Source organism: Protopterus annectens, chromosome 4.part0 (assembly GCF_019279795.1).
Source record: "Protopterus annectens isolate FY-2018-M chromosome 4.part0, PAN1.0, whole genome shotgun sequence".
Classification (NCBI taxonomy): domain Eukaryota; kingdom Metazoa; phylum Chordata; order Ceratodontiformes; family Protopteridae; genus Protopterus; species Protopterus annectens.
Genome location: NC_056733.1, coordinates 120,705,609 through 120,722,725, shown reverse-complemented (window position 1 = coordinate 120,722,725; position 17,117 = coordinate 120,705,609). Strand labels below are relative to the sequence as shown.

General features: G+C 41.6%; 1 protein-coding gene across 1 annotated transcript in view; it reads right to left on the bottom strand.

Moving 5' to 3' along the window:
- LOC122800225 (ubiquitin carboxyl-terminal hydrolase 36-like) overlaps positions 1 to 17,117 on the bottom strand; it is a 1,786,736-nt gene that overhangs the window by 1,335,809 nt on the left and 433,810 nt on the right. The gene's annotated exons all lie outside the window — the stretch shown is intronic.

Here is a 17,117-nt window from a genome sequence, read left to right as displayed (position 1 = left end):
GATGAAAACAATGGTGGATCACAATCATAGTGAGCTGAAATTGCTGCAGCATGAATCTTAATGGAAGAGAAGGACAAACCTTTGTCCAATAACTCAGTAAGATATTGAAGAGCCACACTCAAATTAGGCTCAGAAATCTCCAAATTCTTTGCTGTACTCCAAAATAAAAATCTCTTCCATTTTTCACTTTCCTTGTACTAGGCCTTCTAGCTTCCATAATCACATTCAAAACTTGTTGAGGAAGTTGAGACCTGCTGTGTTTCAACACAGAATATGCCAGGCTGTTAGATGAAGAGAGTGAAGCTTGACATTGAGCAGATGACCGTCCTTCTGAGATAACAGATGAGGAATCAGAGGTAAAGGCCATGGAGGCTTCTTTACCAGACTCCGTAGTAGTGGGTACCAGTGTTGCCGAGGCCAATCTGGAGCTATCAAAATCATCCTTGGCCTGTCTTGTCTGACCTTTAATAGTACCTTTGGAAGAAGAGGCAGAGGTGGAAAGGCATACACATGAAGGTTTTCCAACTGAAAGACAGAGCATCCACTTTCCAAGCTGTGTGATGAAACCCCTTTGTGCAATACTTTGGCAGCTGGTGGTTTAGTGGAGAAGCGAACAGATCTATGTCTGGAGTTCCCCATGACACTGTCAATTTATGAAATACATGAAGATCCAGTTTCCACTCGTGGGGATCCATGATTTGTCTGCTTAACACATCTGCTAAGGAGTTCTGTGCTCCTGGCAGAAACCTTACCTGAAGAGTAAGTTGCGAGCTTAAGCCATAAAATCATTGCTTGCCTGCATAGAGGATAAGAATGTGTTCCCCTTGCTTGTTGATGTACCATGACAGTTGTGTTGTCTGTTAGAATCAACACCTGCCCTGGAAGAAGTAACTCCTTGAAAGCCATTAATGCAAACTGGACTGCTAACATCTCCTTCATGTTGATATGTAGATGCTGTAGTCTGGCAGGCCACTTGTCTTGTATCCACTTTCCATTTAGATGAGCTCCCAAGCAATGTCCGAGGCATCTGTCGTTAAAATCTGACTCGCCTCTGGCGGGTCACAGAGAGTCCCTTGTTTAGGTGACATTCCTGAGCCCACCACAGAAATTCTTTTTGAAGGCAAGGTATTATTTGAATGACAGTGTCCAAATCCTGGCAGTGCTGTGTCCATACATTTTGAGATACCATTGTAGCTTCCTCATATGCAATTTGGGATTGGGAAGCACCAGAATACAAGATGCCATGAACCCTAATGCTTGAAGGACTGTCCTTGCAGTCAGCCGGACTGATGAGATAGTTGATGGAAGTAAAGTGATAGACTCTTTTGTTTGTCCGGGGTTAAAAAGGCCATCTGGGCTGCTGTATTCAGTCTCACACCCAGAAAGCACATGTCTGAGAGGGTACTAGACTGGACTTTATTTCGTTCACAGAATACCCTAGGCATCTTAGCACTGCTATAACATATATCAGATGCTGTAGAAGGTCTTCCTTTTCTTGAGCCAGAATCAGGCAGTCGTCCAAGTAAGGATAGATTTGAATTCCTTGAAGCCTGAAGTAAGCTATCACTGGAGCCAGAACCTTTGTGAATACTCTGTAGATAAGCCAAAGGGCAATGCAGAGAACTGATAATGAAAATTCCAGCTCGAAACCGAGATACTTCCTGCAACTTAGCGTATAGGCACATGAAGGTAAGCTTCCTTGAGATCTAAAGTTACCATCCAGTGATCTTTGCCCAGCAGAGGTAACAGCTGTTGTAACGTCAACATCTTGAACTTGGGAATGTCCAGATAAGTGTTGAGGAGAGATAAATCCAAAATTGGTCTCCACGTGTTCCCCTTCTTTGGTACTAGGAACAGTAGAATAAAATCCTAGGCCCCTTTCTGATACAGGGACTGGCTGAATGGCCCCATCTGGAGTAACTGAGAAACTTGCTTGTGAGCCTCTTTTCTTGTGGAGGAGGAATCTGGCATGCCTTTGAAAGGGCATTGTATGGAAATAAAATCTGTAACCATGGTGAATGATATCCAACACCCATTTGTCTTGAGTAATTAAATCCCAATTTTCTTTGAAAAGAGACAGTCTTCCTCCCAAAGGAGCTGCCAGGCGAGAATCTACTGGCAGCTGAAAAGGCAGGTCATTGGGTCTGTTCAAGGACTGACCCTGCCCTCACCAGAAGTCTGAGAAGGTGAACTCCCTGTTCTAGGCCTAAAAGAACCTTGAGCCCTGCCCCTACCGTCTAGACCTACCCCTAGACTGGGAATCATAAGCAGGATATGTCCACCCCTTAGCAGGCCAATTTCTACTAAACTTGGCTGCACCTGCAAAAATCTTTAACAGTTTGCATAGACTTAGCTTTGTCCTCCATTTTCTTTAAAACTGCTTCCACAAACAACACATCAGACTGCAAAGGAGCATCCAAAATCCTTGTCTTAACATGCTCAGCTAAATTCTGATCCCTCAACCAGGCATGCCTAGAACAGAACTAGTGGCAGCCACCCTCGAGGAGGCCTGTACAGCATCAAAACCACATTGCAAAGAATGCTTACCCACTTGTTCAGACACATGAACCAAATCCAGCAACTCTTTACACTCAATACCTTCCGCCAAAGCATCCACCTTAGATTTCAATTGTGAAAGGAGATAATTCTGATATTTTAGCATGTGAAACTGACAATTCAACGCTCTCATGGCTAGAGTGGAAGAAGTATACACTTTCTTTCCCCACCTATCCAAAGCCCTTGCCTCTTTATCAGTGGGAACAGGATTTTTAACCACAGAAGCCTTAACACCTTTAGGCCCCTGAGAAACAGTTTCTGGGTCCCTAGGACTCTTAAACAAATACTTATGAGCTTGGGCACCCTATAATACCTAACAGGTTTAACAGGATCAGGAGGCAAAGAGACAGGGTTCTATGAAGCCTCTGCAAAATCATCTTCATCCACATTCAACACAGGAGGAATAGCTAAGGGCCTATGCTGGGGTAAAAACAAGAATTCCTAAGCCTTTTCCTGGAATCAGAGTAATCCTGGCCTTCCCATTTAAAGTGCTCCCTCATGGAATGCAGAGTCTCTGAAAATGAGAAATCCTCAGGAGGAGATGCTGTAGCAGTGGAATCAACGACATCTGAACGAGAATCAGTAGGATAGTGCTTCAAGTCTTCTGCACAAGACTCTGAAGCGTCTGAACACAGTTCAAAACTATCAAACTCGGTTCCACCCTAGGCCTCTTATCAGGAGGGCATAGAACCTCTAATCATAGTAATCAAATCTTCTGCCATTTTAAGCATATGTTTCTTAGGTACAGAACCGAAATGCTAGGAGAAGCCCCCACTGAAGCTGAACTTGGCCTACCTCTCAAAGAAGTTTTGGCAACAGAAGGAGAGGCTCTAACTACCTTGGGAAGAGGGAAGAACAGTTACCTGAGAAGCCCCTCAGCCTGGCCTACCTCCTGAGAGGCACATCCTGTAACAGTAAAGTTTCTGCCTGAGACTCCATGGAAACTCCTGGCAAAACCTCTGGCTCCACTGAGCCTTCTAAAGAACCGCGTCCGGGACTGCGGTTCATCAACCCTAGGCTTAGCTGTTTTGTCCTTGCGCTTCTTGGGCAAGCGGGCGTCGAGCATCCGGCGGCATTTTATAATTGCAACGCTTCCCAAACACTAACCTGGCACAGTCTAACCTCCTCTTAATAGTGCGTTTGTTAAACCTAGCACAAGAGCGGCAACCAACAACGTCGTGCTCAGGCCCTAAACAAGGTATACACAAGGTATGGTAATCCCTATGAGGTATCTGTTTCCCACAAGAAATACAGTTATTCACTTTTTCTGACATCCGGTTAAATACTGAGGCAAGAAAAAACCAAAATGTTCCCCAGCGGTACTTAGCCAACTCTGTTTCGGTCTGAAACTCCGGTTTCGTAAATATTTCAGAACGCCAACCTGCACTCGCAAAACTGCTTCTGCATCGGACCATGCGGCAAAAAAGACTGAGGATATGACGTCGGTCATGCGCATTAGTACCCTGACGTACTGACGTCAGTCTAATGCGCCCTGACCGACGTCAGCCTTATACTCTGGTATTCGGGCCGACTGGACGGCGGACTACACCCCAATAGTAAGGACTGCAGCAATGGGGAACGAAGAACATCACAAGTTACTGTTTAAATAAAAGCTGGCATTCTGTGCTCTGAATGCACGACGCATTATAGCTGTATTTAACAAACTGTGTGCAGTCGCTAAATTATATATATATCTTTTAATTAATGCTTAATCAAGCATTTCTTCATAATCCCAACATTGACACAGCTGCAAATCATCACTTCATCTTTTTAAAGACAATTCCAATAGCCCTAATATATGCACATTATTAATTCTTTTTTTCAAGATTAGTTTTACTGAGTGGGCAAGGGAAATTCTGGGTGCTTTTTGCTTTTGTGTGGTTGACCCTTAGTTATATGAAACTGGGTCTGCATTATCAGTGATGTAAACAACTTAATTATATGCTTAACTAAAAATTTTAGATCTTTTTTCTTGACACAGCCATTACAGTATCCTTCCTTTTACTGGGATAAACAAGAGTAGCCATGCATAAGAAGTGTACATATTTATACATATGATTATAATATATACAACTTGTATTAATTATAATATAAAATAATTTAATTATATCTCTTCTATAATACAGCACCACTTGCTAGAGTGTGTTTTAAATTTATAGTTTTAATGTTTTTCCAGCAAGCAATGAAACAAAACATATGAACCAATAATGACAAACTGCCCAATTCAGAACATTTCAACCATAAAAGGCCACTTAAACTTCTGTCATTACAATCCACCAGTCAGTCAGTATGCACCATATCTGCAAAAATAAAGGTCATCTGAATAATTTTACATTAAAGAGATCTGTAACTAATGAATAGTTGATATTAGCAAACAATTTTTGCATTTCAGTGTTTCATTTACAAATTCAGTGCCTGCTGCCCTTGAAGAATTAAATTGCTGATGCTACATTAAAAAAAATTGGTAAGCTCGTAATATTGCAATAGGGAATGACTGACAAACCAACAAGCTCACAGTTTACAGGCATCTCATACAAAGGAGGGCACACTCAGAGTGAAGAACTCATATTCCCCCCTTAAAATGCATCAAATAATCAGCAACTGAAAGGGCATGCAATACCAGCACTTCATCTGCTTGGTGTGGGAGTAGCATCCACAGCCTTCTGCACCAAAGCCAATTATGGTACTAACACTGCTTTCAAATTCTACAGTGCAAACAGTGACTACCATTAGTTAAACAAAACAGTTAGTTGCACTTAGTACGAGCAACAGTAAATTTCTCTTCCCCTGAAACTCCTTCCTAATGCCTTACTCTCACACATCCTATATTTTTGCTGGCATAACACTATTCAATGTTCTTTAACCACTCTGTAAATGTGAGTATTAGTTCCTTCAATAATTTAATCTCCAGTTACTAATATATCATTTCTGACCCGACTAATTTTTCACCTATTATTCAGTACTGTTTGATATTCCAATTGCATAAAAGAATAATCTTCATTACAGTTGGTCTTATTAACCTCACCATTTTTAACACCTACATCACTTGCTTGCAAGGATACAATTCTCTTCGAGTTGTCCTTTGCATCCTCAATCTGCTGAGAATCCTGAATTACAAGTGTGTCATCTGTAGCATCAAGTTTAATATAGGTCAAGAGATCTATACTGGTAGAGGGTACTTCCTTTCCTTAATGTGTTCTACTTGCACTTTGCTAAGCATGATTTGTCATCAGCCTAGTCATTAAAATACATAAGAGTTTTCCAAGTTGTGCCAACTGCACAAGTAAAACCACCCTCAGCAAGTCCAAATTTATTACCAATAGTAGTAAGCAAACCCATCTTCTTACATGAGGAACACAAGTCTCCAAAGGTATAATGTATTGTACTTAATATATACACAGCATTTAGTACATTGGACAAGATATGTAATACTTCAACAAATCAATCAACGATACAATTTTAAAGGATGTATTTTCAGTGACAAACAATTAACAGTAAAGAATTATAAATCAAAAATATATAAATCAATAACAGAATTCACAGACTTTTTAACAACTAGGAAATGTAAGTCAAATTGTATGAAGGAATCACAATATAGAAACTAATATCAAATAAAGTGCACTGAACTAACCTTTTATTCTGACCTACAGCACCAGTTCTGCATGTGACACTGCTAAACATCTGTAACTACTTGAGCTCGCAACCACTTGTGGTCACGGCTCAAGTTAAACATCATACCTACAATTTGTACCAAGTTAAAACTAGCTAGGCCCTTTATAAGCAGAAACACTCTAGCACTTCAATCTGTCCCTTTCATCCAACAAATAGTTAAAGAATCAGAGGTAAAAAATAAAATATATCACATAAAGGATACTCCTACCAAGCAGTTAAACAGAATAACCACAAAACATTGGATGGCTAAAGATACAGTCTGCTCATCATGCAACCACGGTTATCTTTTTGTTTTAAACTCTATGGACATAGCAAAGTACAGCACTCAATTAACACATACTTCAAACTATTAAGAATAGCAAAACATCTACATATAGATTTCATATTTCTTTCTACAAAAAACACACTCAAATACATTAAAGATGTAACACTGACAATGAAGAACAAATTTTTTTTCCCCTTGAATTTTATGTTGCATCCTCACTAGTTTTGTTTGCACTCAGTCTCATCCTGTTATGGTTTCTATAATAATTTCCCTCCACCAAAGTAAGTAATAAACATCACCTTATCATCTCAGTACACATCTTTACCACCTCAAACTTAGCTAATGCATCATATTTTCCATTCAGTCTTCAGTGTAGTATTCCTTCAAGACTGTACATAGGAAATGACTAATTTATATATGCTATGAGTTCCTTCCAGAACTGTGCCAAAGAACAGAATCTCTCAAGAACCATACTCAGATTAGAACTGTACTGCAGCAAAAGACGCTACTTCACAGTGATAGCTAAGCACTGATCTTTAATGTCCCCCATGTGTACAACTACTTTGTGTCATGAATTTCAACAGACATTCAGCAGAGTAAAAATTCAAGAAACCAGTCCAGTGAGAGTGCATCTTTCACTGTATTATCTGCTTCTCTATATGATGCACAAGAGCTAAACGCCTTTCTCCAGCACATGATCATCTACATCTTTCAGATCAAACAAACTAAGACTTCCCAATTTTAAAGAACTTATTTTGTTAGTCTCATTGCAAACCCATTTCATTAACCCTTACTACTACACCTCAATGCAATGCTTCTTTTTTACACAATGGCTGCACAGATTCACAGGTTCTGTACTCTGTTGCCATACTAACAGGTTTACATATCTCCTTTTACAGTATTAGTTTTCCTGAAACATAGGATACTCCTTCATATTCACAATAATAGTTCTATATGGCTGCACTTATAACTACACTGCATAGCAAAGGCCATTACAGTAATCATAACTACACTACACTTTAATGATCACTACAGTATGCATAAAGTACAGTTTTGTACCTACCATAAATGTAGATGTCCGATAGGAATGCATCTGCAGTCCTTACAAATGGGTTGTCCTGTCGTCAGGCAGCCCTTCGGTCGGCTGGATTCCAAAGTCTGGGTCTGGCCTCGGCTGGTGTCGCACTTCACCCGACGTCATAGCTGCAGTTATTCGGGTATAAAGGCATCAGCCGACGCCATTTTCCTCAGTGTCTTGCCCCAGATGCCAGGTGCCCTCTTGGAAGGCTAAATTTGGATAAATGCCAATGATTCCAAATAGTAGAGAGCAAACACAAAAAATAAGCATGTATGTACATATATACAACAAACACACCATAATAGATTCCCCCAGCTAGCTATAAGATGGGCAAATACCCTAGGAGCACCACAGAGGGGAAGGCGGGTGGGTAATCCTGACTGCAGATGCATTCCTATCGGACATCTACATTTATGGTAGGTACAAAACTGTACTATGTCCTTCAAGGATGCATCTGCAGTCCTTACAAATGGGTAGAATACCACAGCCAAACTGGGGGAGGTGAACAAATAAAGTTATGGTGTAGTTAGGATCCCTTGCAAAACAGCAGTGGCAAAGCCTGCTCGGGATCTAGAGTATAAAGGTAAATTATAATGCTTGGCAAATGTATGCACGGAGCTCCAAGTAGCAGCTTCTAAAATGTCCTTGGTAGCCACTCCTCGTAAGAAGGCTGTGGTAGTGGCTGTTGCCCTTGTAGAGTGAGGCCTGATGTTCTCTGGAGTTTTCTTTCCATGGTAGGAGTAACAAAATCTAATGCAATTTCCTATCCACTTGGAGATTGTCTGTTTTGAAATTGCTTTTCCTTCCCTTCCTGTTGCATATGCTACCAGTAGCTGGTCAGTTTTTCTATTGCCCTTGGTCCTGTCCAGGTAATAGCGTAATTGTCTATGCACATCCAAGGTATGTTGTAGTCTTTCTCCCCTGTTCTGCGGGTTAGGGAAGAATGAAGGTAGGTGGATAGCCTGATTTAAGGAAACTCTGGAAACCACCTTAGGCATAAAGGAAGGATTTGTTCTCATGGACACTCTATCTTGATGGAAGATCAGGAAGGGTTGCACTGCCATTAATGCCTGAAGTTCAGATACCCTTCTTGCTGAAGTGATTGCCAGCAGGAAAGCAGTCTTCCATGATAAGTATTGCAATTCTGATGTTGCTGCTGGTTCGAAAGGAGGAAGTGTCAATTTTTCTAGCACAAAGTTCAAGTCCCATGCTGGTAATGGTGGCTTCCTAGGAGGCTTTACATTTTTAATTCCTCTCAGAAACTGCCTGAGCAGAGGATTTGAGAAGACAGGAGGATCCAAGTCGTACTCTGCTGAAATAGCTGATGCATGAATCTTGATGGAGGAGTAGGACAGGCCTGTGTGGAAGAGCTCTGCCAAGTATTCCAGAATGTTGGCTATGTTTACCAGTGACACATCTTCTCCTTTTTCAGTACTCCAAATGAGATATCTCTTCCATTTTGCTGAATAATTTTTGTCTTTAACCCTTTGGGATAAATTTGGGTTAATTGGTCTTATGCAATGTTCCAGGCAGTCAGCTGCAGAGTTTTCAGGTTGGGATGCAGATTGTTGTAATTGTTCTGTGTTAACAGCAAGGGAACCAGGGGTAGTGGCCACATTTGTTCCCGAGACATGCTCCTCAGTAATGGGTACCAATGTTGCCTTGGCCAGTCTGGAGCTATCAGAATGATCCTTGGACGGTCCTCTTTGATCTTCAATAGCACTTTGTGCATCAAAGGAAGTGGTGGAAATGCATATGCTGCCAGGTTTTTCCAACTGAAGGATAGGGAGTCCGCCTTCCAAGCAAGTGGGTGGTACGTCCTTGTGCAGAATTTCTTTAATTGGTGATTGTGTGGGGATGCAAATAAGTCTATTTCTGGGAGTCCCCATTTTTTTGTAATGGTTTTGAAGATGTCCGGATGCAGCATCCATTCGTGGGCATCCGTGGTAGTCCTGCTTAAAATGTCTGCTAGGATGTTTTCTTTTCCTGGTACAAAAATTGCTTTCAACTGTATGTTGTAGCTCAGGGCCACATTCCAGAGATCCAGTGCCATCCGGCAAAGAGGGTACGAGTGTGTGCCTCCCTGTTTGTTGATGTACCACATAACTGTGGTGTTGTCTGTCCTTATCATCAATAGACCTTGCTGAAGGAATGGTCTGAATGCCTGAATTGCCAGTTTTACTGCCAGCATTTCTTTTAGATTTATGTGTAGGTGCAGTTGGTTTTGAGTCCATAAGCCTTGTATGCACTTGTCCAGCATGTGTGCCCCCCATCCGAGGTCTGAGGCGTCTGTCGTGATGGTTTGGCTTGGTTGAGCACTGTGAAAGGGCAATCCTGTGTTTGATTGACAAGCCTGAGCCCACCATAGGAATTCTTGCTTCAGGCATGGAATAATGGGAATCTGGGTTTCCAAGATGTGCTTGTGTTGAGACCATAAATTCCTTAGGTACCACTGTAGTTTTCTCATATGCAGCCTGGCATGAGGAACCAATATTATGCAGGATGCCATGAAGCCCAAGGCTTGCAGAACTTTTCTTGCTGTCAGATGGTTCTGTTTTGTTAAGGCCAAGAAGTAGACAGGTAGCTGCTCCTGTTTTTCTACTGTTAGGAATGCCATTTGCCTTGATGTGTCCAACTCTGCACCCAAAAAGGTTATTCTCTGGGATGGTATCAGTCTTGACTTTTTTAAATTGACTGTGTATCCCAGGGCTTGTAGCAGATAAATGACCCTTTGTAAATCTTCTGCTAGCTTGCTTTCGTTGTCCGCTTGTATCAGGCAGTCGTCCAGGTATGGGTAGATTTGGATTCCCTGAAGCCTGCAATGAGCAATTACTGATGCCAGGCATTTCGTGAACACTCTGGGCAGAATAGATAAGCCAAAGGGCAATGCTGAGAATTGATAATGCTCTGATCCTGCAAGAAATCTGAGGTATCTTCTGCAGTTTGGTCGTATGGGGACGTGCAGGTATGCCTCCTTGAGATCTAGAGTCACCAGCCAAGACTCCTTGCCCAGCATGGGAAGAAGCTGCTGTAGGGTCAGCATTTTGAATTTTGGAACAATGAGGAATGTGTTTAAAGTGGACAAGTCGAGAATAGGTCTCCATTTGCCTTCTTTTCTTGGTACCAGGAAGAGTCTGGAGTAAAATTCCTTCCCTTGCTCCATAGATGGTACCTTTTCTACAGCTCTCATCCTTAATAATTGAGATATTTGTTTTAGTGCTTCTGCCTTTTGATCTGGAGGTAGGTTTGGCATTCCTCTCTTCCTGGGTAGAGTATGGAAGTGAAACCTGTAACCTTGGTCTATTATCTGTAAAATCCACTTGTCTCTTGTGATGTAATGCCAGTTTGTCGTAAATAAGGCTAGCTTCCCGCCTAAGGGTGCTTGCAGTTGTTCCCTGGTAGGCGGTGCCAGAGCCAAGTCACTGTGATTGACCAGTAGTTGTGGTGGTGGCTGTGTCTGTGGCTGTGCCTCGCTGGTTGTTGCCCTGCCACTGACGTCCTCTGTAAGCACCCCTGGATTGGCTTCTGCCTCTTGAACGCCTATTCCTGCCTCTCTGAGTTCAGGAGGAGTCTGGAAAGGACCAATTCTTGGAGGGCCAATTCCTGCTAAACCTCGGTGGTTGGACCTGCAAGAAATCTTTTACTGTTTGGACAGATTTTGCCTTCTCTTCCATCTTCTTCAGTACTTGTTGTGCAGGAGAGCCAAACAAATTGATCTTATCCATAGGAGCATCTAATAGTTTTGATTTGACATGGTCTGGTAAGGCCTGTTCTTTTAGCCATGCATGCCTTCTGATGACTGTGCCAGTCATGGCTGATCTAAAGGAAGCCTCCATGCATCATAGCCGCATTTGAGGGAATGGTTACTGACTTGTTGAATGTTATGTACCATTTCCTGCACATATTTTTTGTCTATTGTTTCATCTGAGGACACTTTTTTGGTTAACTGATCTAGTAAAAATTCTTGATACTGCATCATGTGAAATTGACAGTTCAAGGCCCTAGCTGAAAGAGTAGCAGAAGTGTAAACTTTTTTACCCCATCTCTCTAAGGATCTGGATTCCCTTTCAGAGGGGAGGGTTTTTTTGGCAGAGGTGGCTGCTACAGCCTTAGGTCCTTGGGAGATAGTCTCTGGATCTGCAAGGGGAGCCTTATATAAGTGGTAATGTGTGTCCGGGACCCTGTAGTATCTATCGGGCTTAACAGGGCCGGAGGCAGAGAATCAGGAGCAGTACAAGCATCATTAAATGCATCATCTACAACAGAAAGAACTGGAGGTATGGCTAAAGGCCTATGTTGTTGTAAATGCAGAAAAGTTCTAAGCCTTTTTCTGGAATCTGAAAAATCCTGGCCCTGCCACTGAAATTGTTCCCTCATAGCATGCAGGGTTTCCCCAAAGGAAAATTCCTCAGGCGGAGAGGCAGAAGGAATGGACTCTTCACCATCAGAGTCTTCATAAGGGGAGTATGGGGCCTCTGGAGGGTCTGTATCATTTGAATCATCAGAGGAATCATTTGAAGACACTGGCTCAGGGGGCTCTGCTCTAGGCCTCTTCTCTTTAGGCGGATGAGAGGCCCTGTCTGGTTGAGGTTGGGATCCTCGGATTAAAGAAATGAGATCCTGTGCTAAACTAAGCATTTGTGAACTAGAGCTAGGCCTGTGAGAGGGGGCTTAGCAGGCACAGATTTAGTAGTTTTAGCTGCTTTAGCCCTGGCAAAGGCCTTAATGGACATGGCTGCAGGTGGCCTAGCAGCTCCACGTGCAGGTGTTGAAATATCCAAGGGAATAGTGTCTGATAATTCCTGAGAAACTGTAACAGTAAGTGGGATATCAGAAGCCGATTCCACGAGGTTAGAAGAGGCCTCGGCAGGAGGAAGATTTTCGGCTGTAGGAGGAACCGCTTGCTCGGTTTCAGCCGAAACAGAGACACTCGCGGTTGGCTTAACCGCGGTTTCGGCCGTAACCGCGGACCGCGAGTGTCAGTCCTTTTCCTTGCGTTTTTTTAGAAATTTGCGAAGTCGGAGGATCCGACGGCATAATATATGCAAAATCGGAGCCGAAAAACTCCTCAGCAAACTCCGACCGACGTCTAAGCGTCCGCTGGTTAAAAGAAGCACAGGCTAGACAAGCTGCGACGTCGTGGTCTGGGCCTAGACAAGGTAAGCAGTAAGAGTGGAAATCTTTATGCGGTATTTGTTTCCCACAAGTTAAACAGTTATTCACTTTTTCTGACATCGGCTGAGGCAAGAAAGAGTCCCCAACGGGGTACTTAGCTTTTAGAAGTCTTCGAAGTAGTTTTCGGTAGTAGTAATCTCTGGTTCTGACCGACCGGCACTTGCGAACAGCTTCTGCTTCGGGCGCCACGCGGCAAGAAAGACTGAGGAAAATGGCGTCGGCTGATGCCTTTATACCCGAATAACTGCAGCTATGACGTCGGGTGAAGTGCGACACCAGCCGAGGCCAGACCCAGACTTTGGAATCCGGCCGACCGAAGGGCTGCCTGACGACAGGACAACCCATTTGTAAGGACTGCAGATGCATCCTTGAAGGACATCTACACTATTCTACACTGTAGTGATTAATATAACACAGAGACACATCTTTTTAAACAGCCAGACAAGTAATACTTACATCATGGCAGGATGGGAAAAAATCATAGCAAATCAATGTTCCAATTGCTCAGCACAAATTTAATCACAAAGTAAATTACACTCCTACATTCATATAATTTTAGCCCTTAAAAAGTCGCAATAAAGTTATTTTAAACTTAAAAGACTTTAGTCTACATCTCAAGAAATTCACATTTCTGGTGCACCTGATCAAGCAAGCAAATAGGGCAGAGGTTGGTCTCTCCTTGTGTTTATATTTCCTGGGACAAGGGTTGCCTTGACACTCATCTTTCAACTTAGATCAAAGTAGAATGAGGGGCAAAGACATGGGGGAAGAAAGGTGAGGCTGACTCGCATGTCTTACATAAAACTTCTTCCATTTCTTCTACTCACTCAGAATTTAATGCAATTTTATTTCGGGTATATAGTTAAAAAAACTCCCAGGAGTAAGACCGTGAATCTGCAGACAACCTCGTTAGGCAAGACATCAGACTTGCTCCTTAAAATTCTTCTTCTTTCGGCTGCTCCCGTTAGGGGTCGCCACAGCGGATCAACTGTTTCTCATACATGCGGACAACAGTACAGATAATGCTCCTTAAAATTGTTTAAAATAAATTCCAACATATGGCATTTTGATTTCCAGAAACAAAAATAAACCAGCCACAAAAGGGACAATTCCTTGCACCTCAGAAGGTAATCAGAATCATAGTTCTCAACCAAATCAAAAACAAATCCAGATGATCAGGGATACCTTTAATACGTCATTCAGTACTAAACTTCAGACATCGGCAGAAGAGAAATGCAAAATACAATTTTTGAAATAAAAGAAGTCTTTAACTTAAATATTGTCATTTTTATTAAGTGTAATTTGCCACATTTTCTCCAAATCACCAGTTTTATGAGGGATTAAGAGGGACAGAGCTAAAATGTGAGTCAAAATCAAGACATGATTCAAAATCAGACCAGCCAGCATACCTCTCAAATATCAAGTACTGACACACAGCACTTTCCTATACCTTGTACTACCTAAAGTAGGCATTATTCCTGCTTGCCCCTTAACATTTTAATGCATGAATACAACCTGATGTGTGTACTGTAATCCACACACATAAACATGCTTAGCTGTAGTTAGCTTTACTGTTCTGAAACTGCCACAAATCTGGCGACCTGTCACACACAATCAATCCAAGTACTTAAAGGGGGAAAAAAAACATCAGTTTGATTCCACTTAATATAGCACATTATTACTCAACATATACAAACTAACTATTAATGACCACAATCTGGAAAGGATATGTGCAACCTTCACAAAGTAGATTGCTTCTTTTATCATTTTAAAAAAAGTATTTTTGTCATTTCTGTCTCCAGGGAGACTAACAACCTATGATCTACAATTCAAAAAGTGGCTCTGAGGAAAGCAACTATAAAGCGTTCAACCTTCTAAGCATACAGGACTTTGAACTAGTTGAATCTATACACAAAAACTACATCACTGAGGAAGTTTACTTTGGCAGTTAATAAATCTGTGTTTTATAGAAATGCATTCTATCCTTCTGGTGTTAGCTTTGACCAAAGTAAAAACTTGAGCCTTGCCAGCCTTCTTAAGTTAAGACTTTAAGCTAGTCTCCACCTTTCCATGTTCAAACTATCGCCGGCACAAGGAAAAGGGAAGTGGCTTGCCTAGGCCTATTCACAATGTTAAAGCAGCCAACATTACTTGCCTCTCTGTGGCCAGAAGCTCTGGAGGAAAGTGTCTAATTGCTACAGCTGGAAACTTCAAGTTTGCTCCAACCTTTGTGGAATCCCTCTCTGCTCCTGAAACGGCTTGCTTGCTCTGATTCTAACGGCAATACCCTCTTCCTGGACACAACACGGCATCTCTGCTGGCGCCCATCTGAAATTCAAATAACGCACGCGAATGCGGAAGATGAAGACATAAACCATCGATCGTACGTATGGAGAAGACGAAAACAGCTCACAAGCACCTCCGTTTGTATGACTGGAGGCAAAGGGCGTTCTTAAAGAACAACGCCCTTAAAATTATTTATTTATTTTTTTTTAATTAAAAGTAAATTAATCTCCTGGTCAGCCAATTCCAGGGAGTGCAAGAGCACCCCCCTGCACCTGCCTGTGGGTGCCCTTGGAGGCTAGTGAGATCAAATATTAGACCTATTAGTGTCACTAGCCTAATATGGGAAGCTATGGATCGCATTATCTCAATCTCTTATTCCTGGACCCTCATCTACTTGACTGTTAAAGGAAAGTCCTGCCTCATTAATCTCATTAATTTCCTTGAAAATGTAACAAACAGTGGAAAGCAGTTATGTAGTGCATACAGCATACCTGGATCTAGCCAAGGCCTTCCTTTTTCTCTTACTAGAAAATGTAAAATGAGCATGGTTAAGAGTAAGAACTAAGTTGAATAAATTATACCTGTCTAAATAACAGTAATGTGAGACTATAATTTTCTGCTTCTTATTGACAGGAAGCTACACAGAAGCAGACAGACTCCAATCATGGACATCATCCTGGGGAACAGGCACCCCAGTCCAGCTAGGCAGAGAAGCATTCCCCGCTCCTTCCTCCAAGACAGATAGAAGTGGTTTTCCCATGCTCATCAAGAACACTCCAAAAGTCACAGAGGATGTGTCTAACCTCCTGTCCATAGTGGCTGAAGGGCCTACACTGGAGGAAACAAAAGAAAATGAGTGGTCTGAGGCACCATAATGGCAAATGTAGTCATCCATCGGCAGATGATGTAAACTAGTAGCCTACTGATGGGGCCAAGTTTGCCTGGAAATTTTCTTCTTTCGGTGACAGGAAGAACCAAGGAACTGTATTGTTTTTCTACAGTAAAGCCAAGAAAGAATTCATAAACCCAGGTAAAAATGAAAGCTGCAGTCAGTAAAAGATAAGTACAAAAATAGTAGTGTTCATCTTATAAACAATGTGACAAGCACAATCTACTCCTCCACAGTCACTAAACATAACTTATAAAACTTTTTGTCAACAAAAGTTACAGTAAACATTAAGAAAATAAAGTTTTAAAAGTAATCAAAGAAACATTGTCCAACAGAAAAATCACGTGACAGAAAAAAATAAATTCCTAGCATAAAACAGTTTTAGTTATATAAAAAAAAAAATAACTGATTCATTCATAAAATTGTGTATGTTTTTTTTCCCTTGAATGGAACTTAAGTGATCACCAACAGAGAAACTCTAGCTGACAGTCGATCCTCAAAAGCCACCAAAATGAGTGCTCTTCGGCAGAAAGAAAACTCTGAAGGGCTTGGCGCCCAGATCACAGATTTTCTCCTGCCATCTTCAAGCTGTCAATGGTCTGATCATGTGGAAGTTGCCCTTCAGTTTTGGAAGCTAGCTGGCCATTATAGCATAGACAAGACAGAACCAATATACGCAAGGTCACTGCAGCAGTGATCAAATGATGAACATCTATAGCATATCTGCTCTTATAGTCATGCATCAGAACACAAAGCAATTGCATCTGGCATGCTGAATGGTCACAAAGCTAGAATAAATGAAATCTGTCAATGGTGTACATTATACGATTCATAATAAACTGGTTTTGCAGGTTCCTAAAAAAATGAAACGGTCAAAAGAAAAAGTAACATATCAAATGGCAGAGCTAATATCAAACCGTACTGGATATCCATGTAAATGCTAACTACACAGGTAAACAGAATAATGTATCAAAGCACTTCTGCTGATTTCCAAGTTAACAGCATTTTAAAATGGTATATGTAATCTAAAAATCTGCTGTATGAATAAAACACTTTTGTGTTTTCTGATAAAATGTTTATCAGCTCTGCTTTTCTGATGCTTGTATAGTCACTTGAATGACAACTACTCTGGCGAGAAGAAACATTATAAATTATAAAAATTGCTATCTTCTCCAGTGTCAACCATTGGGTAATAG